Here is a 9,949-nt window from a genome sequence, read left to right on the forward strand (position 1 = left end):
TCAGGAACTTAAAAGCCTTTTTTTTGGGGGGGGGGGATGGGAATAGTCCAAGGATCTAGGATTTTGACATCTTAGAGAACTGTTAGTATAGAAATTATCTCCACCGATGTGAAGGGGCATTTCTATGATTTATCCACTAAGTAGGGAGTTTCTTGAAGCAATTGGGGTAAAATAACTTGCTCAGGTCATAGAGCTAGTGACTGTAAAATAGGAGGAGAATTTGAATCTGGGTCTCACTGACTCCCAACTGGCTGTCATTTACTATACCAGGTGAACCCAATATGGAGGATTTTGACTGACTCTTATAAAGAACACATGCAAATACTGTAAATACTCCTCTTGTCAGCAGGTCAGGGGCAGCTATGTGATGCAGTGGATAGAGACTGGAGTGAAGAAGACATCTTTCTGAATTCAAATCTGGCTTCAGATGCTTACTAATTATGTAATCCTGGGCAAGTCACTTAATTAATCCTGTTTGCCTCAGTTTCCTCATCTGTGAAATGAACCAGAGAAGGAAATGGCAAACCACTTCAGTACCCTTACCAAGAAAACCCCAAATTGGGTCACAAAGAGTTGGATACCACTGAAAAGGGCCGAAAAACAACAACTTGTTACCTGGTCTAGTCCTCTCTAAGGACAGGATAGTTTTAAGCACTGCCCTTGCAGAAAGTGAAGACTTAAGTTTCTTTAAATTCCCTGGTGAGCCACATACTAACTTCTTTCCTCTAAGGCTGTTTCTTCCAGAGTAGATATCACTTTAACCCACCCAACCTAGCCCATATCAGACCTTCACTCCCTCCTTCTCCAATCCTCTAGAAATTGGCAGATAAGGCAGCACATGCTCAAGAATTAACATGTGCATTCTTTCCATGTTTGCATCTGCCCCATCCTCCAGGAATTCAGGGCTAGGCCCAGTCTTGTGTTGGTGGCCATCTCTTATTTTGCTTATTTCAAATGTTTCTTGGTAAGCTTGTTGAGATTGATTCACATTCTTTTTTTTTTTTTTTTTTTTTTTTTTGTCATCATGAGCAGCAGCCTTGGCCAAATAAAGGTAGTGGTCTCCTGTCATTTTCAAATAGAAAACTTTGCTTTCTGCTGTGAAACATCAATCAAGAACTTTATCTATAGAGTACATCACAATAGAATACATCATCATTGAATTTCTCAGCTCAATCTCAATTTTCTTTTTGTATTCTTGAGCCATCTGCTGTTTTTTTCCCCATCATTTGCTCAATACTTGAAATGACCCTCTAAGATGACCTACAACATTTTTGTAAGCAAGAGAGAGGAGTCCTTTCCTTATTGGCTAACTCAACTCCTATCTCAGTTACAGAATTCTTCCAGGCTGCCATCTCATTATATAGCTGTCTGCACAGCCAATTTGGCCTTCTGTAAAAATACAAATTAAAGGATGGCTCCCTTTCCACTCATGCCAATCCCCTACTAAATTTCGTCTGAGAGTGTGGGGGGAGGTGTGGGGGACTATGGGTATGTAATGTTGAATGCACTTTCAGATGCCTTGAATATGTGATTGGTTTTTGCCTAACTATTTTTTAAAATCTTTGTTACAAGGAAAAACTGTGGAGGGATGAAGGCAAGAATATATTCAGAAATGAAGGTAATGTAAAAATCCCCAAATGTAATTTTTAAAAAAGGTTTCTCATTATCTGTGGATCCTATTTGCCTTCTCCACTGCTTACTTTAAAATTTAACTGAGCCCAAAGCATTCTCTGACACTTAAAGCTGTTGTTGCTCTCTCTCTCTTCAAGTATTCCTACACCATTTTGTTTGATTATTCTTTTGCCCCAATTTACATTATGCATTTCTGTGCACATATTGGTTTTTTCTCCAGTAGAATTAAGATCCTTGAGGATAGGATTTATATTTTTCTATATAATCCTACTATCTAGCATAGTGCTTTGGACAAGGTAGATACTACATATATACATATATATGTAGTATCTACCTTGTAGATTACATATATATATATATATATACACACATGTAATTTTTTATCAGTCGAAAAACATTTATTAACCATTCACTATGTGCCAGGTCCTAAGTGCTAGGGACATAAGTATAATCAAAAAGAAAGATAATTCCTGGTCTCAAGGAGCTTACATTCTTTTTAAAAATTAATATTTTATTTTTCTCAATTATATATAAATTCAACTTTTAACCTTTGTTTTGTTTTTGTTTTTACAATTTTGAGTTTCAGATTCTTTCCCATACTTCCTCCTCTTCTCCATCATTGAAAAGGTAAACAATTCGATAAAGGTTATACATGTGCAGTCATGAAAAACATTTTTCTATGTTAGTCATGTTGTAAAGGAAAACACAGCAAAAAAAAAGAAAAGAAAAAGAAAACAGTAAAATAATGCTATGTTTGATCTCCATTCAGAATATCAGTTCTTTTTCTGAGGTATATAAAATTTTCCATCATAAATTCTTCAGAATTGTCTTGGTTCTTTGTATCTCTAGCATAGCTAAGTGATTCACAATTGATCATGGTACAGTTTTTCTTTACTTATTTTTCTCAAAATAAGAGAAAGAAGTATGATGTTCTTCTGGTTCTGCTCATTTCAATATTCATCAGGTTGTGTAAGTCTTTCCAGGTTTTTCTAAAAAGCATCCTACTCATTTCTTATAGCACATAATCATATATCACAACTTATTCAGTCATTCCCAATTGATGGAAATTCCCTCAATTTCCAATTCTTTGTCACCACAAAAAAAGAACTTCAATACATATTTTTGTATATATAGGTACTTTCCTTTTTTAAAAAAAAATCTCTTTGGGATACAGACCTAAGCAGTGATATTGCTGGATCAAAGGTTATGTACAGTTTGGGCATAGTTCCAAATTGCTCTTCAGAATGGTTAGATCAATTCATAATTCTCCAACACTGCATTAGAGACCTTTAAAGTAAATATGTTGAATTGAATTGAAAAGGCATGAGAACTGGGGATTTGGAGATCTCTAGGCTGTACCAATCGTTAACCATATATGTGATCATGGACAAATCATTTAACTTCTTTCTCTGAGCCTCCGTTTTTCCAGGGTTGGCTATGAGGAATATGTTTTTTCAACCATAAAAAGCCATTTAAAATGCACTATTGTTCTTCATATATTTCTTCATATGTAAAATACAGAGGTTGGACTGAATAATCTCTCTAAGATTTCTTCCAGTTTTATTATCGGAGGGTCTAGCAATGTTTTAATGTACGGTATAACTGAAGAAATGCTACCAGGTCCAGAACACAAAGATGGATAAGGCATTTATTAAACTGTTACTATATATCAGGTGTTGTGCTAAACATTGGAAATACAAATATACTAACAAGCAAGACAGTTCTTGCCCTCAAGGAACTTATATCCTAATGGGAAAAAAGCACATAAAGGAAAGTTGGAAGAGAAAGGGGAGCATAGACATGGTGCAAATATGGCAGAGAAGCAATGTGGAGGCTCTAGTCTCCTCTACTTATATTTCATGCTACCCTGTTGATCCTTTTGACTCATTGCACCACCCCTGGGTCTCCTTTCCCAAGAGTTAAAGGGTTAGAAGTCATCAACTACATCCCGAGAAAAGAACTGATCTGTCTGGGATAGAGTAACCCCTTTTCCTCTAGAAAATACAGTCAAATGTAGGCAGACTATCTTCTGTGCTTTATCTCCCATCCCACCTCACTGAATTCACACCTAGGAACAGTTCTAGCTAGATCTTCTGGGGGGAGGGGGGATAATATCTCCAAGCTCTGTGCAGAAAACATGCATTGACCATACATGAATAGTTTGTTTCATTTGGGGAAGTAATTAGGGTTAAGTGACTTGACCAGGGTCACACAGCTAGTATCTGAGGTTAGATTTTAGCTTGGATCCTCCTGACTACTGTCTCCTGATTTTATCCACTGTACCAGCTATACCTGTGTGTTGGCAGAAGCAAGCTCCCTCTATGAAGCAGGAGGGAGGGGGGGACGCTGTTGAGGTGATAGTTGCTAAAAATAATCTAGGTATGACCTTTATTCCAGAGCAAGAAATATCATTCTGGTACTTTTAGGTGATATATATGCACCCATGATTAACCACCAATTGCTCTTTGGAAACCCTTATGTCAGTGGGCTCAGAAGATTAGATTTAACCCTCGTGACATAGATAACAATCCCCTTCCTCTTCATCTGCTTTCTGGGATGGGCAAGAAAGTTGTAATTGGGGCTTCAGCTCTGGGAACTAAAGGATCATAGATCTAGAACTGAATGTGACCTTCAAAGCTGTCTAGTCCAACTTCCCTCTTATTATCCCCATATTGGCCCTCTCAGATGAAAACAGATAACTCCCCAAATGTTAATTGTCTTTATTCCTCTAATAGTAAATATTAAAAAAAATTACGTGGGAAATATAGAAACCCAAACAGAAATAACATAAACTTGTCATAAATTGTAAGCAGCATGGATGACAAATGGTCCTACTGTGCAAAGTTTAGAATGAGGCCGACCAACGTTAGGAGACTGGTTAAATTCTCTCCTTTCTCTCTCCTATCCCAGTTTCATCTCCTTGGGAGTCTGGTTTCCACCATGTCAAGTTGTCTCTCAGCAACTGTGAGCTGTCTGCACAATTCTTCCCTTAACATATCATGTTCACCGATGGCTTCATCAAAGACTGTCTTTGAAAAGGAATAAGCTTTCTCTAGATAGCTCAAAATCTCACCAAAAAAAAAAAAAAAACACAGAGAGAAGTTCAGGGCTAGGCCCGGTCTTGTAGGATGTGTTGGTGGCCATCTCTTTTTTGCTTATTTCAAATGTTTTTTGATAAGCTTGTTGTGATTGGTCCACATTCCTTTTCTTGTCATCATAAGCAGCAACCTTGGCCAAATAAAAGTAATGTTCTTTTTAAATTTTCTTTTTTTTCTCCTGAAGTAATTAGGGTTAAGTGACTTGCCCAGGGTCACACAGCCAGGAAGTATTAAATATCTGAGGTCAGATTTGAACTCAGGTCTTCCTGCCTTCAGAGCTGGTGCTCTATCCACTGCACCACCTAGCTGCCCCCAGTCTCTTAATTTCAAATAGAAAATTTTGCTTTCTGCTTGTGAGACATTAGGAATCAAATTTTTCCTATAGAGTACATCACAGTAGAATCAGTACATCATTGCTAATATTTTTCAGCTCAATCTCAATTTTCTTTTTGTATTCTCAAGTCATCTGCTGAGGTTTTTTTTTCAGCACCTTTTATCTTTTGCTCAATATTTGAAATGAGCCTCTAAGATGACCTACAACATTTTTGTAAACAACAAAGAAAAGATTCCCCTCCTCATTGACTAACTTAACTCCTATCTCAGTTACAGAATTCTTGCAGGCTGCCATCTCATTATATAGCTGTCTGTGCAGCCAATTTGGCCTTTTGTACCAGCTCATTTCTATCCATGTTGGAGCATTCCATGCCTGGAGCGAATGGTGATGGCAGAATGGATGGACAGGGATGTTTGCAGCCTCTGGGCAGGAGAATGGCCCTCTGAATCTCTTAGCTCTCTACAGCCTGGCTTCCGACCTCATCATTCAACTGAAACTACTCTCTCCCAAATCACAAATGGTCTCTTAGTTGCCACATCTAATGGCCATTTCTTAATCCTCATCCCTTTTGACCTTTCTGTCGCCATGGACACTATTGATCACCTTTTTTCTCTATAATTTTCTCTTCTCTTTAGATTTTTTTGACTCTACTTTATCCTATTCTTCTAGTATAGGTATGGCTGCTTCTTTACAGTCTCCTTTGCTGGATCTTTATTCAGGCCTTGTCTCTTAACTATGAGTGTCTTCCAGGGCTTCTTTTCTCCCTCTACCCAGTTTAACTTGATGATCCCTTGAAATCACATGAATTCAATTATCTTCCCTATTCTGATGATTCTCAGATCTACTTTTCCAGCCCCAACTCTTCTCCTAACCTCCAGACTCCAATACACCTAGTTGATATCTCAAAATGAACGTCCCACAGACATCTTAAATCCAATATGTCCAAAATTGAACTAATTATCTTTTCCCCAAATCATCCCTTTTTCCTGCCTTCTCTATTACGCTTTCTCCCAGGCCCCCAGATTCACCACTAAGGTGCCATCAATCTCTCCTCACTCTTTTTCACCCTCCTCAATCAATTCTTTGCCAAGTCTTGTCCATTCTCTTTGACAGTAGAAACTTCACCTTGGCACAGGCCTTTATCATCTCAGGCTTAGACTATTGTACCACCAGCCTACTGGTTATTCTGCCTGCTTCAAGTCTCTACTAACTCCAGTCTAACTACCACTCCATTGGTCAAATTGATTTCTACCTAAGCCAGTCACCTATTCAATAAACTACACTGGTTTCCTACCACTTTCTGGATTAATATAAAATCCTCTGCTTTTTAAATTCCTTCATAATTTTACCTTTTAGTTTTCTTGTACCTTATTCTTCTTCCATACAGGGGCCATCTGTCATTTAGGGAAACTGGTCTCCTTGTTTTTTCCTTAAATAAAACAAGGCATTGTCACCTGGAAGGCTCTCCCTTCTCATGTCCAATACTTGGCTCCTCTGGCTTCCTTCAAGTCCCAGCTAAAATCTTACTTCCTTTAAGAATCCTTATTCAGGGGTGTGGGTGGGGTGGGGGGAAAGACCCATGTGTGCAAAAAATTTGTAGCAGTTCTTTTTTTTTTTTTTTTTTTTTTGTAATGGCAAGAAGCAGAAATTGAATGGATGCCTATTAGTTAGGAAATGATTGAATAAGTTATGATATATGAATGTATGAATCATTTTATTCCCATGTCTAATTCTTACAACTCCTAAACCCTGACTTCCAAACCTAATTCAAACTCTAATGGAATATTATCATTCTATAAGAAATGATAAGCAGGTTGATTTCAGAAAAGCCTGGAAAGACTTATATGAACCAATGCTGAGTGAAGTGAGCAGAACCAGGAGAACATGTTAAACAGTAACAACAAAATTGTGCTGATCAACTATGATAGACTCAGCTCTTCTCAGCAATATAGTGATCCAAGACAACTCCAGAAGACTTGGAATAGAAAATGCCATCTATATTCATATTGCAGATTGAACCATACCATTTTCACCATTTTTTTTGTTTGCTTTTTCTCTCATTGTTTTCCCCTTTTGTTCCGATTTTCTTTTTACAACATAACTAATATGGAAATGTGTTTAAAATTATTGTACATGTATAATCTATATCAGACTGCATCTGTTTTGGGAAGGGGAGAGGTAAGAAAGGGAGGGAGAAAAAATTTGGAATTCAAAATTCAAAAAAATGAGTGCTGATTATATCAGATTGCTTGCTGTCTAGGGGAGGGAGGGAAGTAAGGGATGGAGAGAGAAAATTTGGAACACAATGTCTTATAAAAAATGTTGAAAACTATCTTTACATGTATTTTTTGAAATATATATAAAGATAGTTTTCAACATTCATTTTGGAAAAATAAAATACTATCAAGAAGAAAAAAAGAAAATTATCTTTACATGTACCTGGAAAAATAATATACTATTAAGAAAAAAAAAATCCTTACCCAGTCCTCTTAATGCTAGTTTCTTTCTTTTGTTGATTATCTCTAATTTATCCCATATATATATATTATTTGTACATAGTTTCTTATGTTGTTTCCTCCATTAAACAAAGTTCCAAAAAAGTGGGGCCTTTTTTCTTTTGGTTTCCCTTTTTGTGTGTTTTTTGGTATGTCCAGTGCTTAGTACAGAACCTGGCACATAATAGGTGCTTAATAAATGCTTATTTATTTATCTTAACTTGATTCCCTAATAGAATATGTAATGGCAGTCTGACAAACATTTTAGATACCATCAGTTTGCTATGATTGTGTCTTCATATGAATGACGCTGGGAAGAATCATAATGAGATGTAAGAAAGGTATCTTGGAGAGACTGGACCAAGTAGAGGCATTTCATAATTGTTTCAGATCTGCTAACCACATATGGAGGAAGGCTCTTCACTAACATCTCTTCAGTGAGAACTTGGTGACCAGAGAGTATATTCTCTGATCTCAGAAATTTCCAGGGGTCAGGAGAACAAGCCACAGGAAGCCAGGACTGAGAGCCTGGACCAGATATCTCTTAAAGAACAGGACTGATGCCCTGGGGGACAAGAAGTAATGTTCATAAGAGACCTACAGCCCAAGGGAAATATAATCTAGCACCTGACCATGAATTTGATGGGACCAATGCTATGTAAATTGAGCTAAATTATGAAACTAATTTCTACCCTACCCTCAAATCCAAAGAACAAGATGGTATAAAGGGGGTTGTGCCTCCTGACTTACTGGGGAAAATGTACATTTATTGTTGCTATATCTTTTAAATATTCTTTTGCAAAAGCAATCTGGTAACTGGAGTGTAAACTACAGGAGGAGAAATGAGAGGGAAACAGCCAATGGGGGCTTAAAATTATCACAGCAACAAGAGACAGCCCAATTCCCTTAGGGTACCAGAGAACCCTAGAGGGTGGGGTAATTTGTATTAGGCCTGGATCTGAGAGAGCAGGACCAAATTCAAACACATGACAAATGCAAACTCCTTAAGGGAAGGGAGCATTTAATTTTTGTCTTTGTATTCCTAATGCTTCACACAGTTCCTGGCATTTAATAATTACTGTTTGAGTGGAATTAAATTTATTCTTCCCTGATTGATTCTCTATTCCACTCCCCTTAACAACTATTTCAAACCTTCTCCCTCCTCACGACCCTTATCCTCCCCCAGTAGATGCTGCTGCCTCCCATTCCACTAAAGAAATCAGCTCCATTTATTATGAGCAATGTGCTTGGTACATAGGAAGCTCTTTTAAAATGCCAAGGATCATAGCAAGGTAGAATTTGTGCAGGAGGGGTGTTAAAGGATCTCTGTAGTACAACTCCCTTGTTTTAGAAAAGGGGAATTAAATCCCTGAGAAACTGTGATTATCTTTTGAGCCCTAAGATAGAGAGTGACAGAGAGACAAAATTTAAATCAAGATTCCCTGTTTCTAAATCAAGTGTTTTTTTTCACAATGTACCATACACAGTGTCTTTAGGCTTATTGGTTGATTGATACATGAGCTATTGTTATTTAGTCCATCAATAAACATTTGCTAAATGTCTCCTATGTGCGGGGCACTATACTAAGCATTATAACCACTAATCTCTGCCCTCAGCATAAGCCTTAACTCCTGTCTTAGCCATCCACTCCTCACCAATGTCCCTGGCTCTGGTCTCCACCTCCACCCCCCACCCCTGACTCTCTCATTCCTGGCTTAAGGCCTAGCTTTTCCTGCTCCCCACACCCTAATCCCCTGGTCACTTTCCAAACATCGACTCTAAAATAGTGTCCAGCTCCTTCCTTAACCAGCCAGAGTTTATTTGACTCATGAAACTGACCCCATGAGAGTCCATGGCTGAGATTTCCATCCCTGCTGGCTCATCTGGAGTGGTCTGATACTGTCATTCCAGCCCCTACCACAGCTCCTAGAAAAAACCCTCAATTCTCAGCTCAGCAGACTCTCTGTCCCAGTCTCCTTGGAGTCCCAGGGACTATCCTCCCCCAAGTCACTGCAGCCAGTTCTGGATCTGACTTTCTGCATCCCCCCAGTGGAGCCTCTGATGTGGTTCAGACTTTGACCCTCCAGCCTCTATCATGTGGCCTGAAACCAGTACTGAGAGGCGTCCCTTCTCTGATTCACCACCACCATTGCCCCATTCACGTTTTTGCTCTGATAGTGCCTTGGAGGGGACGCCTTGCCATTCGACCTCCAATAACTCACTTTCCCTTCTGGGACGTTAGGAAGCTGACAAGAAAGCCTTCGTGGATACTATGGATAGTGATTCACTGCAGACGCAGGGTAAGCCGTGAGCCAAGGGGAGGCAAATGAGAAAAAGCCCCTCTGATCTGTTCTTTCTCCCAAAGGCACATCAAGTGTGAATGGCCCTGT

At 38.6% G+C, this 9,949-nt stretch overlaps 1 pseudogene; it reads right to left on the reverse strand.

The window, feature by feature from the left end:
* Positions 1-4,491: 4,491 nt before the first annotated feature.
* On the reverse strand, positions 4,492-6,609 carry LOC100930558 (annotated as a pseudogene).
* Between the last annotated feature and the right edge of the window lie 3,340 nt (positions 6,610-9,949).

Source organism: Sarcophilus harrisii, chromosome 2 (assembly GCF_902635505.1).
Source record: "Sarcophilus harrisii chromosome 2, mSarHar1.11, whole genome shotgun sequence".
Taxonomy (NCBI): domain Eukaryota; kingdom Metazoa; phylum Chordata; class Mammalia; order Dasyuromorphia; family Dasyuridae; genus Sarcophilus; species Sarcophilus harrisii.